The following is a 22,506-nucleotide window of genomic DNA, read 5'->3' on the forward strand; positions in this document are numbered from 1 at the left end:
GCCGTCGGCGACGTGTCTTCGATAGCTAGCTGCTCCAGTTCTTGGAAGAAGCTGCTTGCGATGCTCGCTCGGCCGTGCCGTCTCCCCACAAAGGAGACGGGAGGGGGGAATGCGGTGTCTCATAGCCGCACCCAACCAGAAGCCATTAAATTGTCCCACGCGCACTTGACTTTCCGCCATTAATCAGCTGGACCTGCCTTCTTAGAAGCTTCTACTCGACGCCGGAGGGCAAGGCGTATGCGTCTCTGAGGCAATTTTTTTTCTTTGTCCGAAGAACGGATTAACTATGAGTGTCCAATGCGCCCTACATAAACTTTGAGACTTAACGCAGAACTGAAACGCCCTCGAGAAGAGATTACTTTGTGCGGGCTTTTGAAGTAACTAAATAATTCCGTCTAAATTAAATCCCCAGCTCTACGCTGGGGTCTTCCTCGTAGATGATATAGCACCCAATAACCATGATTACTGTAGCAGCCAGTCAGGACTGGGCCGCTCCTTTTTCGTACAAATTAAGAGAACACGATGACCGTGCATGGACGGTAAGGCACTGTTCATAACGAGGTACAACGAAGACTTGGGTTCTCTGTGCAATTCATTAGCGTCGCTGGCGGATGTGGAGCGAAGACTCATTAGGCGGCTGAGCTGACCCAGCACTAAAACGCAGCCTTCGGTAGGTAATGAACACAGCGGACATTATCTGAAATGTCATCGGCACACGTGGCGCCGCTCACCGGCGTTACGGCATTACCTATCTGACGAAATCTGCCAGGGTGGCCAAATGACTAAAGCGTCCTGATGCCGAGCGCGATGACATCACGAGTCAGGTTCCGTTCCTGGCCCCAGCTGTCACGTTTCGATGGTGAAATCAGATTGAAAAAAGCAACCGTGCGCTTTTAAAGAACGCCGGTCTTATTACACGTCTCCGTAACAACACTTTTGGCCGCATGATTTCAACAATTTCGAACCTTTAGAGCAGCGCACACGTAACATACTCTTGCCGTAACGCCTCTACCGAAGCCGTATATGCCGCTGGTGGCAGCGTCGGTGGCGACATCTTGTGAGGCCGCGTTCGAATCGAATATGTGGCGAAACCGTTCCAGCGTTCCGTAGCGCATTTACTCTTCTCGTCCGCTGCGAAGGTTCCGCAGGCGACAAGTTCCCGCAATAACCTCACCTGTACCTAGCTGGCTGGGATTATATAAAGATTCCAATTCAGTTCTATTCTTTTTGATCCTTTTAGCCCATCCCAATCGGCTCGGACGAAGCCACTCCTTCGCACGCTCTAAGATCGCCACTCGGTGACGAGGATGATAAGAACAGATTAAAAAAATATAGTTATATTATGCCGGTCCTATTTTTGGTCAAGAAAAGAGGCACGTCGTACCACACATAAGTAATGTCGCAAGCGAAGTTCAAGCTGTGACTTACCGCCGTGGTGGCTCGGTGGTTATGGTGCTCGGCTGCTGACCCGAAAGACGTGGGTTCGATCCCGGCCGCGGCGGTTGAATTTCTTTGGAGGAGAAATTCTAGAGGCCCGTGTACTGTACGATGTCAGTGCACGTTAAAGAACCCCAGGTGGTCCAAATTTCCGGAGCCCTCCACCACGGCGTCTCTCATAGCCTGAATCGCTTTGGGACGTTAAACCCCTTAAATAAACCAACCAATCAAGCTGTGACTTATGAGACTGCTTGTAAGAAATAGACCGCGAGAGATATTCGACAGATTTCAGGTATTCGAATCACTCTAAGCGTCACTGTGTCTAGTTTAAAACGCGCATGAATCTTTCTGCGTTTCTTCGCAAATAAACCTCTCTCTCTTCCTGCTCCGAGAACGCCTCGGTGCACTAATTAGTCCACTACTCGACCGAAGCGAACCGTTTAACTCCTCAAGCGGCGCAGTTAGTCCGGTCCCTGTAATTTGTGACTGCAATCAGTCTCACGAGCGTGCCTGCCACGGTCTGGAGGAGGCGCCCATCCCGGTGTTATTAGCTAGCGGGGCGTGACCACCGTAATCCCGGAGGCCATATATCGCCTCCAAAAGTGCCACAGTATTACGCCAGCGAGAGCTGGCTTCGAAATTGAGTGCAGCTGCACGACCACGCCCACAGGACATTTCGAACTTAGGATAGGACAGAATTTGTATACGGTCACTGAATCCCACAGCACCTAGTTATAGCGCTTAAATGGCTTCAATAGCTGCCAGCGTCAAGCGACCGTGAACTGCCAAAATTCGTCAATTGAAACGGTAGCATTGCAGTTAGATATGTGTTCAGTCAGTGCACGTTAAGCAACCCCGGACGGTTTAAGTTAATCAGGAGCCCTTCAAAAAGCCCATATGGTGTTTTGAGACGTTGAACCCGAAATACCATACCATACAATTTCACACTACACCGCATCCCACTACACCGCACCATACCATACTATATGCATATCATACTCAAACAAATGAGAAAAGCCAACAGCCACAGAAACCAAGGGGCGCAGGGGATTTTTTAATTAATTTCTTTATTTTGAGGTGTTGATCAATTTATAATATTACTGAATATGTTATCGCTTAAAGCTAATTGATTAGAAAAGCAGAAAAAACAACCACATGCCGCCGGTGGGATCCGAACCCACGACCTCCGAATTACGCGTCCGGTGCTCTACCGCTGAGCTACGGCGACGGCTGTCAAGTCTTCTGCTTTCGGGGGTATTTATGTTTAGAAATAACCTAACCATATCATACCATATATATACGACCCCACACCATACCATGTCCAACATTCTTGCATAAAAATTTTGAGAATTGAAACTAAGGTATTGTCATGCAAATATTGAAGGAAATAGTACATTCTTTCTGATACGTAGCAAAACCTTGTTTTTACAACGTTTCCATCGCTCGCATCGAGCAGTTAAGATTGCTATAGAAAACCAATTGGGAGCACCTTTGTCGACAGCAAAAACGTTAACAGCAAAAAAATTCAACCCTTCCGACGAGAGTTGTGCGCATACTTTGATTGTTATTGTGAAATCTTACAATATATGAAAAAATTGCGTTCACAAACTCTTTCCTATTGAAAAATGCTTTTACAAAGAATTGTTGGATATGCATGACGTTTAATGTGTTAATTAGCTTGTTTATCCAGTTTGTGATGATGGTCTTAGTGGTACAAACCGCTCGAGTATCTCGCACACGAACATTTTCAAGAGCTTTAGGTTTTGTACTGGCTAAACTGAAGTGCATGAAACGCTTCAACAAAAGGGTGCGGCTTCTTGAAACCAAAGTTCAGCCAAGCTCTGTCTTGCCATGTACTCGTTTCGGGCATCTTGCGCGGCGGAGATTTCACTGGACACCGCCTAAAAAGGGGTCAGTGTCATAAAAGTCAAGGCTTTACCTCCATTCGAATCTTGTGAGATAAAGTCGGCACCAATATCAAGGCGGTCGATTTCATGTGGGCCGAACATTGCGAAGAAAAAAATTGGAGCGTACATTTAAGCTCCGCCTTAAGGGTATGACGCGACTGCGTTAATGGGTTAATGCCCTTATATGCAGAATTGGTCATTCTCGGCTTCACATTCATAGATCCCTGGGAGTCCTCATCGGTTAAGCGATACGCCACTGCCCTGCGACGGCAGGTGCTGCCACCGGTGGGGCTTGTGAGACCCAGGTTGCTCTTCCCGAGCAACCTCTCGAGCTCAATCATGCTCTTTCCGAGCAACCTCTCGAGCTCAATCATGCTCTTTCCGAGCAACCTCTCGAGCTCAATCATGCTCTTTCCGAGCAACCTCTCGAGCTCAATCATGCTCTTCCCGAGCAACCTCTCGAGCTCAATCATGCTCTTCCCGAGCAACCTCTCGAGCTCAATCATGCTCTTCCCGAGCAACCTCTCGAGCTCAAACATGCTCTTCCCGAGCAACCTCTCGAGCTCAATCATGCTCTTCCCGAGCAACCTCTCGAGCTCAATCATGCTCTTTCCGGGCAACCTCTCGAGCTCAATCATTAATTTAACTACCGCCTACCACAGTGGGCAGTTTTCTCGCAATCCAGTGAGCAGGTTGTAATGACGCCACAAAGTCACGTGACATAGGTGGCCCACCTGCCTCCTATAGGTTGCTTCTCTGGGGACCTGCCAAAAAGTAGGCTTCAGACAGAAAAAGAAGCTAACACTACAGCTAAATGCGAGGGATACCTACTGTAAGTATTATCGCATTAAAATAAAGCGAGAATAGTAATAGGATATAAGTACCTATTCCCGAGGAAAACAAAGGGTGAAACTGGCTGAGAAATTCTGGTGCCATGGTTGGTGTGTTATTAACTTGTAGATGATATGCACCAGATCCACAAATTACGTTCACTCCTCTACTGCTGCCTGCCCTGTGAAAAGCGGTCAGCAGCTGAGCTGAGATCTGGTACCCATCATGCAGTCCTTTTAATTAGGACCCCCTCCTCCTCCCCGCAAACACACACACGCACGCACGCACACACACACCACACACACACACACATACACACACACAAACATACACACACACACACACAAGCCAAAACGTCATCGTTTCATCAGCGCGGCTCTCTGAATGTTATTTTGCTTCGGGCGGAGCCCCCCAAACTTCCACTTAGTCTGAATGCAATCCCGGGGCTAAAGCGACATTAGCCAGTCTCACTTCCTTTTGCCAATTTTTCTCTCTCATTCTACATACGCTTCCAGCAAGCGAAAATATGTACAACTGACCGTCCGATGTTTCTGCTGCGGACTAATGATTTATTGCTCTGGCATAACAATGAGGTGAGCTGTGTTGTCTCGAGTGGCACGGTACCGAATGTATTACAAATTGCCCTCGTCACCCGAGAAAGGCCTCTTTTATGCGACGCGCCATTCACGAACAGTCGTCATTTACGTGTTACACACTCCTGCCGCCCCGCCATGCGGTCTCCCATCACTCAGAGAAAGATCTCGATTGGTCGAAATGGTCGTGACGCCACAGTGCTCGAATTTCAAACGGGCCAATTGTACTTTGGCTAGTAACCATGCAACCAATTAAAGGGATGGTATAGTGATGCTCCAAGTAAGTGGGACTGAGGTTAGTTAATTCCTTAATTGACCAAGTAGCCTAATTAACCTTTCTAGTCAGACCAGATAAATAAATACAACCTAGTAGGAAATTGGTCGAGTTGGGCAATCGAACCAAGGCCTCCGGAGTGCGAGACGAGCACGCTACCACTCCGCCATGCCAGCTCGATGGTTTGGAATGAACAAAGGCGCGTCTAGTAAATACGGTGTCTTCGTTCACTCCTATCTTCCTCCCTTCCCGTTACGGCGAGGTTCAGGTGTCCACCGAGATATGCGAGACAGATACATTTCCTTTCCTCAAAAACCAATTTACGGACGAGCAAGGGGTGATGGCAAGGCGTAGAGCCGAACGGGCGTTGGCGTTCTCTGGACTCCCTGGCAGCGTTGCAAGACGCTGTCGCGTTCCACTCTTAGAGGCGAAGCTTAACATCTTAATCACAGATCAGTGACACAAGCAGCACCACCGCGCTTAAGGCTTCCGACTCACCGCACTTTAGGTCAACAAAGCGCCCCCTTGAATTTTTTTCACGTGCATGTGGAAAAAGATACGGTCACTTCTTACATCAAAATTTCTGCAACGTCATCAGCAAAAAAAAAATGTCTGGTGGTTTAGCACTGCTAAGCACGAAATATAGTGCGGAAGCACAGTTTTTTTCAGAAGGACACTACCGCCACGTATCTGAAAGTGCGATTGAGATGTCCACTGACCCAGGGAGCCAGTTATGCACGTCTACAACTTTTTCATCGTCAATGCTAATTTACCCAACGTACGCCGGCGGCCTATGTTCCAGGGCCACGCTTCTGCAGCAATGTTGTCAGCGTCAACGCGTATTGTCCTAGTGTCGTGTTTCTGTCACAACGTTGTCCACGGCAATGCATGCAGCGCACATCTCTCTGCCACTACCGCCAATATAGCTCCAAGCGCGAATATTAGTTTTATAGTAGTATTAGTTGACGAAGAAGGCGATGTACAATCCACAGTGGTACAGTGTGTTACAGTTTAACACGAGGCGTGTTCGGCTGCGGTGATAGCCTAGTGCTCTCGCGCAGTGGCCAGCGAGTTCGAATCCCTGTTGCGAGTATTAACTTGATTAATTATTGCTTATTTCATTCACTTGGCACACATCCACAAACACTGCAAGATATAGGCAAACCCCCTAATATCCCAAGATATTGCTCGGGGTTTACCCGTCGAAACAGTGCTTTCGCACTAAAAATTCTCAGCTTCTCAAGAAACTGGTATGTTCCCTAAGTAGCAAGAAGGTATACCTGTAAGAGACGAAGTGAAGAACGAGTGGAGTGCCAGCAGATAGAAGAGTGCGGCACCTTCGACTTTTGCGGAAAGAACGGTAGAATTGACTCGCGAGGTTGCCAGAGAGAGTGGCCAAACGGTAAAGAGTTTCCTTGTAGAAAGACTGAAGCAGCGACACTGTAAACTGATTTCGGAAAAGCTTTCAACCGTGCGTCTCACGAGGCACTTGGTCCTATTTTGTAGCGTTATGTCTGCTGTCACTATAGCACTGCGTCAAAAAGTCAGACACTATATTAGGGCAGACGTTTTCAGCCCATCTTTTCGTTGACGGCAGGCTACAAGACGGCGCTTCCGTCGGGTTTGTGCATTGGCAGCTCTCCATCTCTGTTCTTCACCGTCTTCTCGCAGACTCGTTTTTGGGCCTCTCTTGATCGATGGGAGCACATGGAGTGTTCGAATATTCTGTAGTCGGATACAAGTTAAGAAAAAGGTAGTCATTTCCCATAATGGCGCCGGACGGTTTTCATGAACCTGAACGTGACAATGCAGAGAGTGGCGTGACAAAGCAGGGAGGTGACTACTCTCAACAATACAGGGAGGGGACTATCTCATTTAACATGCCGCTCCCTGCAATGTCACTCTAGTAGGTTCATTAGAACCGACCGACGCCATTGGCTGGGATGGGGTCCTTTGACGGGGAAAAGCCGCTTTTTTCTTGACTTGTAACCGACTATAGCAGGCATGCAGGGCCGCGTTCATGCTGTCACGACGAGCACGTCATAGATGAATGTCCTTTGATTATCGACGTTTTCGGCAACGACCGGCTGAAGGAACCTTACGCGCTAGAACAGGCAAAACCAGGAAATACTGCAAACGGCTTAATTTTTGCGAATGACCTAACTTTCGTATTTTCCAAAAACCGCACAAAGCACGCAACAAATAGGCCCCACAAGTAAGTTCGGCAAAATTTCCACCCACAACTCGACAAAAAAAAGAAAAAAATCTCCGAGATCAAAACACTGTTCCTGTCTATAAACAAGAAATGTAAGTTGAGGAGGCAATTATCTCCATGTCGAAAAAAAGTGGTAAAAGGGTGATCTTGCTGACCAGTAATTCGAACTTATTTTTTTTTCTTTTTTTTAACAATGACAGCTGTTAAGCACCCGTTCCTGGATTTCGCGTCGGTGCAGTAGTAGTAGTAGTAGTAGTGGTGGTAGTCGGCGTAACCGAAAGATGGTTTCCATGGGAACCACGCGTAGGGTGGTTACCGTGGAAGGAGAAGGATATGACAAGAGCAGAGGAGTGCGTAACCGGAGAGGGGTTAAGAGAACCACCCGGAGCATGGTTATCGTAGAAGGAGGAGGGTATGGCGAGAGCTTAGAGATGAGTAACCGAAGGGTGTTTACCGTGGGAGCCATATGGAGGGTGACTACCGGGAATGGATGAGGTTATGGTGAGAGCAGAGGAATCCTCAAGCCGGGGGTGCTTACTGTGGATGTAGGACGGTCTGGCGAGAGCATATATGAATGCGTAACCGGAAAGTGGTTATAATGTGAACCATACGGAGGGTGGTTGCCTAGAAAGGAGGAGGGTATAGCCACAGTGGAGGAATCCTCAACCAGAGGACGGTTACAGTTGAAGGAGGGTCTGGCGAGAGCGTAGGAATGCGTGGCCGGAGGGGGGCTACCATGGAGACCATTCGGAGGGTGATTACCGTGGAAAGAGGAAAGTACAGCGATAACGATAGGATGGTTGCTGTCAACCCAACCCGAGAGGGGTTGCCACGGGAACCACCCAGAGAGTAGTAACCCTGAAAGGATGAGGAGGGTATGGCAAGTGCGAGGAGTGAACAACCGGAGGATGTCTGAACCATCCGAAGAGTGGTCACCGCGGAAGGAGGGAGGGTATGGCGAGAGTGGGGGGATGTAGCACGGTCGATCAGCGGCAGCTGCTGCGCAACGCGCCGCCCGAGGAGACGGTCAGCGGCGGCAACGCCGTGCGGCTACAGCGGCGAACTGAACAGGAGCGCAGGTTGAAGAATGAGTATGAATGAAAAATTATGAAGATTCCGCTGTAACCATACAGATACGAAGTCGCCCTCATATTCTCTACCACAATATAGTTTGAAAATACCTTAACAGCTCTCACTGACTCTCGTGTTAAACAGTGGTGACCGTCCTGTGATTTTTTTTTTTCATTGCTGCTGTATGTTGAGCCCGTCTCCTTCCAGTGAAATGTCTGGAACCACTGGCGAGTACCGAAAACGCCATACCTTTGGACTGCTTTTGCGAGTATGAATTAGTTGGGTTTACAAAAGGAAACAGTGTTACTGTTTTGGCCGACGCTGCGGAATATGCCAAGCGCTCGAATTACTTCCCGAAGTGTCCTGCATAAAGAGCAAGAGTAATCAGTTTGTTTCGTTTAAGTCACTGCCGATTTCCTGCAAAGATGCTTTTGGCAAGTGCTGAGCACCATGCAGCATGGGCCACGCCACCCCTGCAATGTAAGAAACCTTGCAGATCTGGGAGGAACACAGAACTAATGGTACTGCTTCTCAACATTTGATTCTTGCGAAATATTCCCTACCTACAACTTCATATGAATTTTTGAACAAGGCAATTCTTTTTTATTGTACTGAATTAAAGCGCCAGTGTATTGGACACAGGTAAACAAGTATTTTAGCTTTGGGATTTGGACAGCTTGTGTAATTATTTCACAGGAGTATTCCTTCATGCTGTTAACAAGCACGAACTCAACTTCTTAGCTTCTCTATTCTTCTCCAAAGGCGAGTCATTGGGCTCTTCGAAGCTACCTCCCTTTCCGGCGCGTAACGCTTTCTTTTTATACGCAAAACTTACGGTTGGAGGAACAATTAGAATATTCCACGACAGCGGTTGCATTATTAACGCCAAACATGACATCGGGAATCTTTATTCTATGAATAAGCCAACGCGGTTTTGAGACACCACTTGGGGGTCTTTTTTTCTCAACAGTTCAGGGGCTTTTTCTGCTATCGCTGCATGCCACAAAGTAGCTGGTTTTGTATCTAGATTTTAAAGTTATTACAAAAACGGGGAAGCGCAGGCAGGCAACTTGCTGGTTGTGAAATCACAGAACGCGAAACAATAAACTGAGTCGCCCCAAGCGCTTCAGGTTCCCACAATTGCCGACTTTCACGAAGTTCCGTTTTCTTTGAAACATATGCATACATGGCATTCTTGAAAGGTATTCTATCTATCTATAGTTATCTTATACGCCGAAATTTGATGTTCGCTTAAAATGACGTCAGGTATTGAATTCCGCCTTACTGAGAAGGCTATTGGCATCGCGGCATAATAAACAACTGTGCGTTAGCTAGAGAATAGATTAATGAGATGAACGAAGTCTCGACTGCAAGAGCAGATCTTCATATTACGATGGTGTGGACAAACGATGTGAGGAACCGAAGGGAAGGTGGGCGGCACCACCTCGCTTCTGGTCCCTTTGTTATGCAAACGAAGTCGAAAACGTTCACATCTTTTCTTCTTTTTCTTTCTTTTTACGCAAGTAATGCCATTTTTATTCTTAGGCGCCCTAAATTTTAATCAGCTCCGCAGTTTCCCATCCGGAACTTTACACAAGACCCCTGGGACAAGTTTTCTGGTTCATGCATAAATTTTACAGTACTTCCAAGCACTGGGAGGCGACGCTACGCCGAAGCAATCTGTTTTGAAACAGCCAGTTCGCTCTATGCGTGTCTCTATTGACAAATATCGAGCTCCACTCATCAAATTTGTACGAGCAACAACTGAAGTTGCTTGCTGCTATGTCGCCCAAACTCACGTTCCATCGTTCGACCCAGATCTGGTACGGCGGGTTCTGCATGCGAGCATCTTGCTCATTGGGCTGGTCTGTGTCGCAAGTGTAAATGCTGTGAGCGGTAGCAGTCCGGTTACGTGGGCAGTTCGGTTTTTTTTTATGTGTTTAGCTCCGGCCGAAAGTGTGGAAAGCGCCTGAGTAAAATAGAAGCATGTGTTGAAAACCAAAACCGTACAGGGGCTTCATTATAACGTGTAATTACAAATATCATTTGTACATCGTTGCATATGACTTCGAGCATAAGTAGCAAATAACGTGAAGTGTAATCACCGAGCAAGATACCGTTAGAGCAGCAACTAGACTTCGCGCTTTAACAATAGCAACAAAGGGTACCTTCGGAATGAAGTGAATAGTAGAAGTACGCAAATCTTGTTCGAATCAATCTTGTGTCTGTCTCGTCTACTTTCTTGTCCGTGTGTAGCTTGCGCTGTTCTGCCTTGTGATGAACCAACTAGCCCGCAATCTGTTATTCGAATCAATGTTTAGCATGAACCGAAATCTTAACTCTCTGCTACGCTGCTACGAAACACTATTAAAAATATTGGCAACTGCTAATCGAAACGGTAAAAAGCCAGCGGTGATAGCAAGCTCACAGATGCAGCAATCAATAACAACAATATCGAATCTGTATTCTCGCCAGGTGGTAAATTCTCCGTCTTCGCAACACACTCAGAAAAGACAACGAGGCATGCGTAGGCCACCCAAGTTGCTCTGAAGTGCTTTCAAAGGGAAGCGAAAGTGAACGCTTTGTATTTTTCCACAGGACGATCCGTGAAAGGAACTCGCGGCGCCAGGCGTCAAGTGTGACGTCATTTCTGTCAAACACAGGCGACAGCTTCGGTGCAGTTCGTTCACGCGAGTGAACACGTGCAAAGGGCGCTTTAGCGGCTTAACGCCAGGAAAACGCACCGATATAGAGGTCGTTAATCCACCGGCATGGCGACAAAATAGGTGGAAAACGCAGCGAGTCAGCATTTCCCACAAAAGGGTCCAACAGTGAGATGGTTTTAGTTGCTAATCATGCGAGCTGACCGCTTGATTCCGCGGCTTTTGGTGGTCATGTGGAGGGGTAACTTTCAGCTTTGCTTTGTGGGTGGCAAAATGCTCCACTGTCTACAAGACGGTTTAGCTTCTTCAAGAAAGTTTCTTACTTTTTTTAATCTTCGCGGTGGCTCAGCGGCTAGCGCGTCCAGTGGCTGAGATCAAGGACGCGGGTTCATTCTATGGGCTGCGGCGGCTCGTTTGGACGGTGGCGAAACGCAAAAGACACCCTTGTACTATGTGGTGTCAGCGCACGTTAGTTATAATTAGTAGTTATTGAGGAAAGAAAGAAAATGGCGCAGTAACGGCCTCACTTCATGGTGGACACGTCAACTCCGCCGTGAGGGAAGGGAGTAAGGTGGGAGTAAAAGTGGCAAGAGAGAGAAAGAGGTGCCGTCTTGGACGGCTCCGGAATAATCTCGAACTGGGGATTTTTAACGTGCGCTGACAGCGCACTGCAGCCCACTGGCGCCTTCAGTGCGAAAGCACTAATCCGGAGGTTCAGAACCCAGTAAAATCATCCAGCGTTTGTCTATCCGAGACCAACTAGGATCGCGCAAATTCCATCGGTGGCAGCAACCATCTCAGGGCAGTGGCGCATCACTTAACGGCTGCACCACTGTGCCGGAAGCGGTACGAGTACTGCCAGGGATTTATGAATGTTAAGTAGAGAAAGACCAATTCTGCATATATGGATACGCCGTGATCTCGCACTCTATACGAATGTTGTAAATATTCTCTCTCTTTTTTGCGTTCCGCCAGGTGGTCAAAATTATACCGGACTCCTCTACTACTTGACCTCTTTCTCTCTTCTTTCATTCTTCCTTCTTTCTTTCCCTTCTATATATCTTCCTCCATTTCAGGGTTGAGGCGCCAACTGGCAAATGAGACGGTTGCTGCGCCTCTCCTTTCGCGGCAACCATTTATTGTTATATCATTTATTTAACGTGAAAAAAATTGTGTTAGCAAACAGCATTCAACCGCACCCAATAGTCGCCTCATTGAACGGAGACAATGTGCACTGTTTTAGTCAGTTCAGCTTTACTAGATTACATTAGGACAATATGAAAACAAAGGTAATAAGGACAGGAAGCCGGGCTGCGCAGAATGGTCGGTGTCAGCAGGAGCACAGCAGTGATTGCACGTAGAAAAGAACCCGTATAGTTGACTTATTCTGCAGCCTGACCTCGGTATTTTCGTGCAGCCGTAGACCTATCTCTGAGCTCAGTGTAACTAAGCACGAAAAGAAGATTCACTACCCACAGTTAAGGTGCACAGCTCTATATCAGGCTTTTATTTCAACTCTATATACCAATGCGTGTCAAACTTCTCGCCGTCAGTGGATGGAAGCTCAATTTCTTGCCGTGCTTCAAATGATGGCGTTGCTGTGAGAAAATGTACTTGACTTAAACATGCAACGCGTGCTTATATCTCTACTATGTCACATTGAAATACAGTCTATAAAAGGCAGACGTTAAGGTTTTTGGGAAGACTTTACGGCGTATGATATTAGGTACAAAAGACCACAGCGCGAGAGAGGAAGTGAGAAGCGGCAGCAAGGTTCTGAAACGGCGCGCTGTATATTGAATGTTTTGGGTAAAAAAGTTCCACCAAGATATTTTTGGATGGCCCAGTGAACAACCCGAAGGAATTAAACATGGAACATTAAGGTTCCTGGTAGACGGTTTGGGCTCTGATATTTGATATAACAGACCAGAGCTCAATAACGAAGGTGACCAACTACAAGGTTCGTAAGCATCAAACAATGAATAATAAATGTTCTCAGCAAAATAAAAAGACAAGGACACCTTACTGTGTTATATGTTGACTATACAATAGCATTCGAAGCTGTTGATGCATTTGCTGGAAGTGACTGGTACGGCTTACTGAGACCCGAGTTGCTCTACACGAGCATTGCTCCTGCCCAGCTTTTCCCATCCCCTTACATCTACTCCCTGGTCTACCAAGGACAGTTTAACCCCGAGTGTAAAATGTGTGTGAACACCGAAGCCACGCTAGCACATTTACTACATGGATATCCGAAGGACGAGCCTCCTGAAGACTTGCAGCTCTCTAATCTTGAACTGTGGGAGGCCGCGTGACTCCGGGTGGTGTCTACGCTCTGAATGGAAAGGAGTTAAAGGGAAGTACGACCTCAAGCGCACTTCCTTTTACAAAATGGAGTCCGCTATAGGACAGATTACTCGCGTTTTACTCCCGTATAGGCTTATTCGTGTTAAGATGTGGAGCCTTGGAGGACGGCGAGCGCCAAAGGCCGACCTGACGTGGCTAGACCTAGCACCGAAGTTCAACCATTTCTTTTGGTCGACGAAATAAAAGTTGCATCTTTTTCTGTCTTGTGCACCACCTGCCACGGTTGGAAAGTGGAGATTTCACACACACAAACACGGTCTGGTGACATCACTGCGCTCCAGCCAATGGGCATTCTCTAATCTGGTGACGTCACTACTGGGCTGATGATGACTTCACGCCTCTTCCCTCAGTGGGATTTCTCCACTCCAGTGACGTCAGTGCCCGCCAGCCAATCAGGATGTTTCTGGAAGACGCCGGTAGCGCCAGGGTTTAGCGCCGGTGAAGGCTCTATGCTATCGCTTAAGACTGCAAGCAAGGTGTTCCCGGGCGACCCAGTGACACAAACTCCGGGCGCTTGGGCGAGTTAGACGTCTCATCCCTTCTCCCGCAACCTCGATCATTCAAAACGATCCAGAGGAACATCGACTTGAGAGAGATCGATTATCTCGAAACAAGTACTCACACAGAAGCCAGCGAGCGAAACTCCGCCGCCACCAATAACGTCAAGCTACCATCGCCGAACTGCCGACACCGGTCCGGAGGAAAAATATTTTCCTTTCATTTCTGCACTGCGCGCGGTAGAAATGTCCGGCGAGAAAGCACTAGAAGGTCACTACAAGCGTAAGGACGAGCTGCGTGAAGCGCCAGAAGCTTTAGCTGACCACTTCGCTTTTTTTTTTCTTGATGTCCTTCCGCGCTTCAGCTGACGCTCTTCAGCTACAATTAGGTGCCGTTTCAGCTGCCTCTCCCCTTGAAAAAATAACGACAGTGAAGAAAACACAACAAACGGACCCGAAGGACGTGTAATTAATCGCACACTGATCTACAGCCCTCAATGAGGGCGAAGGCCAGAAATGTTCTTGTCTCCTCTAACTCTTTCCTTGCTAATTACGCAGCCTGTAGCGTCATAAATCTCGTGATTTGCCGATATTGGCGTCAATTTCCGGCTGTGCTCTTCTTTCCTCCAGGGTAGCTCTGAAAACGAGTTTCGTGGAGCCATAGCAACGATAAACGGTGACCTCACAGCAGCCATTAGGCGCCATGTTAAATCTCCTATCGGCTTTAAAGTCACGTTTTCGGAATCAACGAGCTGGCGGCGAGGTCCCTTTTAGCGCTGTCGTCAGATTGGCGTGCCATGACGTCGAGTTACGCCGTTGTTTACGGCGAAGCTGTCTCCGCTGGCGAGCGTAAATTAAGCGCTGACGTTCCAAAGTAACGACAAAAAAAAAAGCACCAAAGCAAGAAAAAAAGGACGACAACCTTACTTTCGCAAGTTGCAAAAAGGAAAAAGACAAACAAGAGGAGGGAGCATTACGACGCCTATGGGCAGTTACCAAGCTCGCAGCGCAGATTGGCTGTCCAGGACTGACGTGACCAAAGCGAGGCGTATATATAGGATACGTTTTCCGGCCGTTAAATTCGAGCTTCCCCGACGCGCAGGTAGGTAACAATTTGCAGAGAGCTGTGCGCCTTAATTCATGTACTCATTAACCACGCGACAGGGAATCAGGGCATTTCAATTCCGGCATACGCATAGGTGACGCTGAAAATTTTGGGAAACTTTGTTATATTGAAGTCAGAGGCTTGGCTGTAACATCAAACAAAAACCAGTACTACAATTCATAGGAGTATTGCTATATGCACTAACGGTATACTAAGTAGTAACTACGTACTCAAAGGTAACTGAGCACTAACGGTATGCTGAGGTGATATCTGACTCAGAAAAAAGCGGTACATTGGACTGAGCGATTTCGTTTTAACCAGGGTCCAGTAAGACAAGCGCGCAGTATTGTCAGGCAGTCCACCGCAGTCGTTTTATATTACTCAGCTCACAAAACAAGCTAAATGAACGTCTACTTCATTGTGATGCAAGAAACAGTTCTATCAAAAACTCAAATATCACAATATCACTTAGTGATATTGTAGCGGATTCATCTAACTTGGACCTCCATAACATGAACTTCTTTCCAAGCTCTACATTTTCCTTTCCTCTGTCCATCGGCTTAAGCGGAACCAGCCGTGCTGCTAAGGGCATTACAAAGGTGTATAGTCAGAACAAGGCGATATCATGTCACTTAGCAAACTTGCGAAAAGACTTCTAGGAGGAAAGAAAAAGCCCGCAAGTATTTTGCGCATCTCCCGGGCGTGGCGCATGTGTAGCTCTTTGACTAACTATCGTCAGTTGTAGTGCCTTGGTTTTATGGAGATTATTTTGCTCAGTATTTCGATATTGAGCAGGTATTCGTGCACACGCCGTATTTAGGGATAAGTATAGGGATCAAAATGCGAGTGGCAAAGACGAAACTAGCCTCAACAACCACTTCGCTCTGGGCGACAGCCTGCGATGTTAATTTACGTCCCGTGAGAGCGGAATTCCCGCATTTTATCGCCGATCACCGCTGTTTTCGCAGATAAGTATATCTTCCTCATCCATTGTGGAGAAGACCGTAAAGCACGTCGGGTTTATAGAGTCGTATAAGTCATATTTACGCCGTGCCGCGAAAGAGAACCCGAGGTCACGCGAGCCGACGCTGCCATCAAGTGTGTGTGTGTATATACTGCCGGTGTAGAAGAGAAAATAAAGGCGGTCGACCACCACGGCACGTGGGGCGAGTCGACGGATATGCGACATTATGCGAGCCCGCGCTTGTATGCACCGAGACGCTGAACAGTTGATTAACATGCCCGGGTCACGACACTCGCCGACACAGCCCGAGTCGTGACAATCACGCAATACAGGCGGCGGTCCAAAAATTGCGCACTGTGCGCACGAACGGTCCCTGGCGAGGCGCTTGCAGATCGCGCGTTTCACTCAGTCGCGTATGCAGCGACGCCGACTTCTTATTCTCGGCGACAAAATGGCGGCACTGTGTTGAGACTGGTGCTGCTCGCTTCGCGGAAACTCCGCCGCAGCCCGCGAAGCGGCGCCACCATCGCTGAGGATCGGACACAGAACCTAAAGTAGTAGTAGTAAGCAGTGGTAGTGGTCTTTGTTTTGTTAGACATAAAAGAAAGAGTTCTGGTCATGGGCCGAAGAAGTAGACGACCCGACAGGAAAAAGATGGGACGATGCGATTGGTTATGAAACGATAGGTTATGTAAAGAATCGATATCGAAGCTCAGACAGCCTGCGCAGCTCGTAGGCGTCAAGATTTCGGTGCCCGCCGAATGTGTCCGTATATAGTCGTAGCTTTACCCCTGTTATAAAATTCAGTTAGTCTGTTTGTTTTCTCATAAAGTGTCACTATCCATAATTCGTCGTCCTTTATCACCGTCTGCGAAGGGGTGCACCTCCGGTGCAAGCTGCTACGTCTTCGAATAGGGAAGAACCTTTCACCGCGGAGCAAATTTACTCTTGCTTAAAGTGTGCTTCCTGCGTTATCACGTGCCTGACTTCAAAAGGTATCGTGCTGCTATTCGTATATTCCGGGGACATTTTTATTCAACCCTTGAAACATTTTAGTTGAAATGCCGCACAACAGGTCGGGACTGATGCACAGGGTTCAAGGCTGAGTACTAATTTAATCGCTGTTGAACTATTTTCATAATGCGGCTTCGATTTGAAACATTTAAGCCAGCTAATAAGACGCTGAAGCCCATAGTGGCTTTGAAAGGCCTGGTCACTGATTTTCTGCTTAGTTATTCTAGTGAAGCTGCTAATATTAAAGGAAAGCAGGGTGCGCAGTCATAGCAGAGCGTTCACAACTCCACACGCAAATGACATGTCATTACTGCGTAACAAATATCGCCTCAGATTCTGCAGACACTTCGGACATGCAAAAGTGCAGGCGGACAGGACAGGCGTTAACGGCGACTCGCGTCACACTTCTTGCGCAAGGGTCGAAGCCCCCTGCGATGTTCTGCATTGTTTTCGCCTTATCGCAGCAAATCTCCGGATTTCCACAAGTGCCACCGGCGGAGACGGGACATGGATTTCTTCCGCCAGCGAGAACCAACGCAAAGAGGGAAAACTTCCGATCTCGAATACATCACTGTCAATGTCTTTTCCCCCGTTTCTGCTTGCGCGATGTCCGCTCCGTTCCGGGAGGCGTGAGAGGTTGTGGCCAAAAGGAATCGGCAGCTTCGCGACCGGCCGCCAGGCCCAAACAAATCAATGCCGTCCACGTCGTTCCTGTCGCCCCTCGCATCCTCCGCGTCGTACTTTGTGAACAAATCGGCGCCCGATTCTTTTTGCTTTTGTATCGATGGCCAGAAACGCGCGCCAGAGGCGTTACCGCAGCGTGTGATGCAATTTGCGGGGGCTGATGAACGAACGACGAGGGAAGGGGAGGAGTTGTGCTTAGCAATCAACTTGCGCCAGCACCCATGCAGCCTGCAAGCAGCGCCTATGGCCAAGAAGTGGATCTGTGTGCTTCCATCTTGTGGACTTTTGCAAAGGGCATGTCTCTTGGGATGCCGAAGATGTGGACAAAAGGAAAACATACGGTGCTTGAGCTTGTTGCCTTGAGAAGAACCCGAGCCTTCCCCGTGCAAAGACTCTTTCTAGTACCCGAATGCTCCGCTGCATGTGCTTCGCCCTGTGTTACCGCAATCTAGGCTGGTAATTTGTCTAAATCCCAAGGCGGAGATCACAGGGCCGAAACGGTTGCGGTTTATCGGAGGGAGTCGCATTCCCTTGTTCGTGTCCAAAAAAAGTCCAGGACTTTAGTCCATCGGTTTGGCCATCATTCTGGTTCTCGTTTGGTGTTGGAGGCGGTACCAAGCCCACAGTACGAAATGTGACCCAGTAACGCTGGGGGCTCCAAGCGCCATCTAGAACAATGTATACTCCGTTGGAACGCCATTCGAGCCACGCGTCAGAGAGTTTCAGCTAAGTATACCGGCCACATGCGTCCCCTATGCTCACAGCAATGTGTCTTCTAGTGTTCTCGAAGGCAGTCGAGCAGAGGTTCATAGGAATAAACAGACAAGCTGTGTGTACACCGGACTTCTGTTCACCGGTTAAGATAGGCTTCAACGCGCGTTTCAAGGATGGCACTCCCTTACTCCCCCACCCCCTGCTTCGCTGCAGGAGAAAAACATTCACGTCGGCACTACACCGCACATACGTCTCAGTATCCGCGGCTTTGGGGCTGACGCATTGAAATGCCCGGTGGCGGTCAGTCGCTTCCGCGGCGTTCGTATAGCTTACAGCTAATAAGCCCGCATGCAGCTTATTCACCCTGATCCATCATCGTCAGAAACATGCGCTGTCAGACGCGGACGAGAAACCCTTCTGCGCTCGCGACACAAGCTCATGCATGCCGACACCGTTTTTCACTGCATGACATAGGCGAAAGAAACGGGGAATTTTAGCTTGCAGTGTGAGGGTTCTCAGACCACGAAGCATTGTAGCGAGACTCCCTGCAGCTTAATAGAACGGCCTGACTTTCGAATGCTCTGAGGCTGCGAGGTCCTTCTCAGCTACAACGTGCCGGCGCAAGAAACCAAAGGATGACTAAACACAAAAATTGGCGCGTCCATTTAAGCTGCTAATATTTAGTGGATGAATACTACTACTATGTCAAAGTCCACTGGAGCGGCTTTCACGCGACGTGCCGTGACTGAGAACCACCAGCTCGTGTAAGCACAACAGGGCAGACCTTGACGACTTTCCTCCGACGGGTCCAAAAGCGGCGTGCGGCGTTCCATTTGATGCCAGTGTAACGCGAATGTTTGGTAGAACGCAGTGCGTGCAAAGCGCCATCTAACGTGAATGGCTCGCTGATAGGCCACATTTCTGCCTTTTGTCAGCACGGGAGGGGAGCTCTCGCGGCGATAGTTGTGCTAGGAAAGAACTCGATCGCAAAGCTGGATGTCTACATAACATTTCAGGTCGCGCGCAGTGGTTTCGTTTAGTAACTTGTGCGCACTTCGTGAGCCCTCGGACGACGACAAACACCAGCGCATAATAGGACCAGTTAATAGCACGGCAGCCAATCACAATGTATCCAATGACTCGACGCCTTTTGCGCCCCCGATCACGTGCACTGCTTTAGTCGCGACAGCGAACGCATTTGATCAGTGCGCCTTTTCAGCCGTAATACGGTGCTACAAAACACCATTACCGCGAAGCAAGCATCGCATTGTCCTCCTCATTACCGTTTCGTGGCTCACGTGTCACGCGCAGGACACCCGTTGACAAGCGCGATGGCATTTGAGAACCCGCAGTGCGCCGACCTTCCGCGGACAACCTTGAACTTGACACCGACGACAGCCCGAACACGAGCGAAATTCGCGCGACACCCGTCGCTGCGTCACGCTGCAATAATGCAACGTGAGCGAATGACACGACGTCTGGCTTACGGTAATCTAGCCAGCAATAAAAGATATAGACACGATATAGTGGAAACGGTCTACGCCGCCACCGCCCCATCACCCGCGCATGAACCGCGAGAATGGACACAGCTGTCGCACAAAGACACACAACGCATGAGGTGCTACACGCGCGGGTGCGCACCACCAAGGCGCAGTATACACAAGCGCTGGCACCCGATTCATTCCGCGCGCGAGTCCGGTGAGTGTAAGCCACAAGTGTGCGGCGCGCGACCGTTGTCGGGGGAAGAGGGGGCTGTGGGGAGGGGTGCGGAGAGGGGCCCGGCACCACAACGCCTGGGAAGAACAAAGCCGGACGCTCTGTTCCGCAGTTCCCAAAAATTACTCTCGCTGGGCAGAGCAGAAAGGAGAGTGGGGGTCCGCGCCGACCAAGACGGACGCCGAAAAGTACACGCTCGGCCGTCTTTCCGCGCACCGTCGTTTGGAAGGAAGACGTCGTGTTGCGCGCGGAAGGAGACGGCGGGAGAGAGACGTCGCGTGTCATCGCGCAACGCGTGTGTGTGGGCCCCCCGGCACCAGCACCACGTGGTGTGCACGGGGGGAGCAGGCAACAGTTGCGCGCGCGACTCACCGGTGCCGTCCGGCAGCGCTGCGGTCCGCCGCTCTGCAGGCATGCCGCCCTCCCTCCGCCGCCGCCGCCGTCGCAGTGGCCCCGGGCGCAGGCGCCGAGCGGCCGCCACGCGAACGCAGCGGCCCAGCGCGCGGCTGAGGCGCGGGATGTAGCGCCGCCCCGGGGCCGTGGCGCGCAGCAGCGCATAGCCGCCCATTGAGCGGTGCACAGGCACGCCGATGCATAAACTGGGGTCCCCGTCGCTTCCCATTCAGTCGCGTGTGTTGGAGCTTTTGAGTGCCTGGCATGCGGCGCTACGTGTCGCAGCAGAGACAGCAGAGTGCTGTTACAGGTGATGACGAATTTGGGAGTTTGTTGTGCCAGGGGGGACTCAATACCCAAAGGCGCCAAAACTAAAATTGTATATTTATAGATAATGAGGCTTGAAAATTGGGTGCTACAGAGGTAGAGAATTATTATACCGGTAAATAAAGAGGTGGGTATACTGGAGGCTATCCAAAAAAGGGAAGATAACTAGACTGACAAGAGAACATTCTTGAAATGCGATGGAAATTGCATAGCGTCTCGAACAGAGGAGCTGAAAAGTGCACTACATATGTCACTGGCATTTGCAGTAACAACGTGGCCAGCCACCTCGGCGCCGAAGAGATAACTTTGCTCAACCTGCACCAAAGATAAACGCGATTCTAATCAGCCTTGCACCTAGTTCCACTTCTGGATGTTTCGCGTATTTCGTTCGGGTAGGGCAAAGCAGTGCCTTAAATATATGCTGAGTGAACAGCACGAGGTCTGAGTGGAAGGTGCACGATTCATGACAGCCTCGGCACCATCATGCAGTTTTGATTTCTGAAGGTGTGCGCCTGCGACAAAACGCTATCAGCTGACAACGAGTGGGTTTACTTTCCTTTTCTTCTCAGATTGTAATGATGCTGCATCAACGCATTCCCAAGGCAGTGCATCATAGACCATCCCTCCAAACTCTATATACACGCGATTTTAGTTTCGATAGGTGGACGCTACTATTTTTGTTTTGCCCGAGCGCCGCCTACCGCCGACTCCACCTTGGGCTGCTAACTCGCTCACGTGCTTCTGACGGAGCAGCGTGTGACCTCCGGTAGTGCCATCAGCTCGTCCGAATTTTCGCATGAGAGTTCATCCGCCTGTGTGCTATGACAGTAGTGCCTGCAGTAACCAGCCGGGACCAGGCGACCATACTTTGAAGGAGCACGAGATCAGCGCTGGTGAGTTCCACGTTCGCAATCCACGTATGTAGTTTAATGAGATAACATTTAGGTTGTCGTCTCCCAAAAACCACCGGGTTTCTCCGCAACGAAATTACCTGATATGGTCTAGAGGGCCATGACGACATCAGCAGCGCCAAATTTGAAAATCTGAGAGCCAGAAAGTTGGAGTGCGTTCCACTGGATTATCAAACGGGGCCATACTAGCCCGACCTAGTCTTCCAGCTTAATCCAAACTAATCCACAGCAATCCAGCATTCTTTATTTCACCTACTAATCCACCTTAACCAATTTTTGGGGATGGCTCTTGTTCCCAAATTTGGGCGGGGGGGAAGGAGGAAAGCATTTTTTAAATACTACAGCATTTTTTTTTTAAGAGTGTTAAGAAGGCCCAAAGTTCTTTTGTTACCGGTTGCCTGCAGGACAACTCTGCCACATTGTTGCATGGATCAAAAAAGAAAATCAAAATCGGTGAGTGCGATCGAACAGCTGAGGCTTGGAGGAGTAGTGCGCGATGAAGCTGAAATTTAGTCACTCCTGCCATTTTCATACGGCTGTTGATGTTACGAGCCGTGAAAGCCAATCCATTAGAAACTATACACATTCTCGCCTACTCTGCCCCGCCAGTACTCACCGGTTCACAAATACCGGAATGTAACTACGGGGACTGATCGGTTGGTACGTTAAGGCAACGCTACTACCGCTTGCGGGAAGGACGAATTGCTGCTCCTGTGATGAGAATTCTATTTTCAGTTGGGAAGGGGCACTGCTAAAGTCCTCCCGTCTGGGGCGGTTTTGCATCGTGTAACTGACTTTACTAATTTATAATGCATTGGATGCG

The 22,506-nt window shown here is 49.0% G+C and overlaps 1 protein-coding gene across 1 annotated transcript in view; it reads right to left on the bottom strand.

The window, feature by feature from the left end:
* Positions 1–20,538, bottom strand: part of mAChR-B (muscarinic acetylcholine receptor) — a 102,257-nt gene extending 81,719 nt beyond the window's left edge. The window contains exon 1 of the mRNA XM_089550577.1: positions 20,425–20,538. The gene's annotated coding sequence lies outside the window, so the exon portion shown is untranslated. The remainder of the gene's footprint in view (positions 1–20,424) is intronic.
* Positions 20,539–22,506: the final 1,968 nt, after the last annotated feature.

Source organism: Amblyomma mixtum, chromosome 6 (assembly GCF_055824585.1).
Source record: "Amblyomma mixtum isolate Tamu chromosome 6, ASM5582458v1, whole genome shotgun sequence".
Classification (NCBI taxonomy): Eukaryota; Metazoa; Arthropoda; class Arachnida; order Ixodida; family Ixodidae; genus Amblyomma; species Amblyomma mixtum.